We start from the raw sequence: 3,353 nt of genomic DNA, 5'->3' as shown, positions 1-3,353 counted from the left end.
GTTCAGTATGGCCGAGGCTGTATCTTTCCTACGTCCCGCTCACCAAAGCAGCTGCAGAGACCAGAGCTGCAGAGGCCAGGACTCCCATATCTGAGTCTCTTTGGGTAACTCTTCTCTTTAAATAACACGGCTTTACTATTACACAAATAATGTGTGCTTATCTGAAATAAAATTAGAAAATTGACATAAGCAAAAAGAATAAAATAAAAATCACTTGCAATCCTTCTACCTGGAGATAACACTAGCAACATTTTCATACCACTTTTCAGATTTTGTGTGTGTGTACATTGCATTAAGCATACGGTATGCTTTAAAAACAAAACAAAAACAAAAGTACAATGGAATCACACGGAACATGATGTTTTGGAACTTGCTTTTTCCCTCAGTGATATCGTGAACATCTGTACTGGTCAAGGCTCTTTCCATTGTAAATGACAGAAACCCAACCCGAACTTGCTTAAGCCATGAAGAGAATGTATCATTTGGGTAATTGGAAAGTCGGGAACCAAAGGACATCCTCAGAAGTCCCTCTCCATTCCTCCCCCTTCCTCTGGGTTGGCCTCCCCTTCAGCAGATTCTCTGCTTGTTGTGACTCTTGGCCACCACATCCTCAGAGCCTGGCCATCTCATCCCAAACAAAGCTTCTCTTTCCCAACTGTTCGGAAAAAGCCTGAGAAGCCTGCGTGCTTGGCTGGGATTGGCGTGTTGGGGCCTGGGCTGCCTGACTGGCCCCTGTGGCTGGGGAATGAGAAGCTGATCTCAGCCCAGGGATCAGGAGCCCACCCTGGGCTGGCGCTGCGGGTGGGGTCAGAGCTTGAGCGGGTGTGATTTCCCAAGGAAGCTCTGTGCAAGGAGAAGGGGAAGAGGCACAGGACAAGGAGAAACGACAAATTTCTCCTGTAATATCTTTCCTGCCCACATACACCTCACATCACAGTTTTTATGCCAGCATCATTTTCCCACCAGCGGAGGACTAAGGCTTATTCACCAGTCCTCACAGCACACAGTAGGTTACTTCCAATGTTGCTATTACAAACTGTGTTCTAAAGAACATCTTGATGCTAAATATCTGCCTATATCCTACAAAAATTCCTAATTACCTTAAATCAGTGCAAAACAGTTCATAAGCTTTACAAACTAGGCAGCTTCAGGGCCCTAGGCAAAACTGCAAAATAAACAAAACTTTCTTTGGTATCAACCTAAGCTGCATTCTCCACCTTGTGCTAGAGAGCACCATCACTTCTGTATTAAAACAGTGCTGAATATGAAAAGGATTTCTTTATTGTGGTTATAAGTTTATTTTCTTCTGAATACTTTATAAAATGCCAAAAGAAGTGTGCTTAATAACGGATTTTTAAAACCCACAAAAGTAAAACACCATGTAGATCTGAATGTGGTTAATTTTGATTTCAAGTTCTGCTTTCCCCCCTGTAATTTCTGTTCCTATGTTTTAAAGGATAAGTAGTCACACTTCTTCATCTCATTCTTCACATTCCTGCACTCCCCTCCCCGCACCAAATGCAATTCTTGGGAAAGGAAAACAACTTCACATCAGGTTAAGGTTTCTTTTTCTCCTTTTAGGTGCAGGGTCTCATTCTGTTGTCCAGGCTGGAGTGCAGTGGTGTGATAACAGTCATTGCAGCTTCAAATTCCTAGGCTCAAGCAGGCCTCCTGCCTCTACCCCCAGAGCAGCTAGGACTACAAGCCCATACCACCGTGCCCGCTAACTTTTTTTTTTTTTTTGCCCAGGCTGGTTTCGAACCATTGGCCTCAAGCAATCCTTCTGCCTTGGCCTCCCAAAACACTGGGATTGCAGGCATGAGCCAGCAGGCTTGGCTTCAAATTGAGAGTTTAATGCAGCATCCTGGGATGCTTTCTATGCTCCACACCTATTTTGAAATGAAACAACACAGTTTCCATACAGCCAGCCTATGAAAATATGGTACTTCTGGCTGGGCGTGTGCTGGGATGGATGGAGGTGGGGGAACCTTCACACAGAAGGAACTTCACCTGGCTTACTGCTGTTGATTGAGTGATACCCAAACCCCAAGGGTCTGTTGCATTCGGGGCATATTTGTGATGTGCCCAAAGTGCTTCTTGGGGCTCAGGGTTTGTTCACCTGATATTTGGTCATTCCTGGGGACTCCTACCACCGAGCCAGCCATAAAACAAAGTTAAAACAGCCAGTTGCAGAAGAGACAAGGGCAAGAAGCCAGCTCCTGTGGGACAATCATAGCACGCAGTGATCAGGGCATGTTTCTATTATCTCTAAACTCGGGAATGGGTCATGTGAAATTCAGGCGCAGGGCAGGCGGGAGAGCAATCCGGGATGGGCTGGCACGTACTGGACACTGAATAAGCTTTTGTTCCGTGAATGCAGGAGCCACCGGGCGTGGCGGCTTTCACAGACCCTCAGCTGTGACAGTTCCCCTGGGGTGGGGCCGCCTCCCTCTGTCCTGGAGAAAGGCGTTCAGGGAGTGAGAAGCATCCCTGGGTGGGGTGGGGGATGCTGGTGAGAACCAGGGACGCCCTGTGGGCCCAGGGCCAGCCTGCTTTACAGAACAATTGGGATGCGAACACCGATGCCTGCTCTCCCAGATGATACTGCGAATCTATAAATACAGATTTAGACACACGTGGTGGACGTGTTCTCCTCCCCGGGGTAACGGAGATGTTTCCAGAGAGCAGATCTTTGTAGCCCTGAGAAGGACGCCCGCGAGTTTGTGCAGCCTGGGAGACGGCGGGGGGTTTGATTCAGGGGTGCCCATGGGAAGGGGAGGGCTGGGTCGTCCCAGAACCAACTGACTGTCCTCGACCCCCGACTCTGCATGCTCCGGATCTCACTCCCGGGAGGGCCTGGAGAAAACCCAAGTTGGGGTGAGACTCAGAGGAGGGCAGTTCTAGTGGAGAGGTAAACGGGTGGGGACAACGCTGCAGCCCCCCGGGGCGAGGGTGTGCTGTAAAGAGCGCTGGGGGCAGGGGCACCTGGCAGTCTCTCAGAGAAGAAGTTGGTGGGGGAGGGCAATGTGACAATTAAAGATATGTAGTCTGAGGAATCAGTCTCCAAAGAGAGAGAGGGAATTGAATCTACCTGGATTTCGTTTAAGTGGGGAGCTGATCTTCTTGGGGGAAAAACAGTGCCCAAAAAAAAAAATAGTGGAGAGGGTGGAGCAGGGGATGCGGCGAGTGGACCCCCAGCTGGTGCTGGGGCGCGCGGGGTGTTGCTGCCGCTGGACGCCCTCCCCGCACCTCCGCCCCAGGCGCGGGGCCTGCCCCAACCCTCGCTCGGCCCCTCCCCCGTTCCCCCTCCCCGCCGAGCGGGCCTGAGCCGCGAAGCCGCGACGCGAGTGCGG

The sequence above is a fragment of the Pongo pygmaeus genome, chromosome 17 (genome assembly GCF_028885625.2).
Source record: "Pongo pygmaeus isolate AG05252 chromosome 17, NHGRI_mPonPyg2-v2.0_pri, whole genome shotgun sequence".
Taxonomy (NCBI): domain Eukaryota; kingdom Metazoa; phylum Chordata; class Mammalia; order Primates; family Hominidae; genus Pongo; species Pongo pygmaeus.
The sequence above is the reverse complement of the archived record's forward strand: the minus strand, read 5'-3'. Positions refer to the sequence as shown.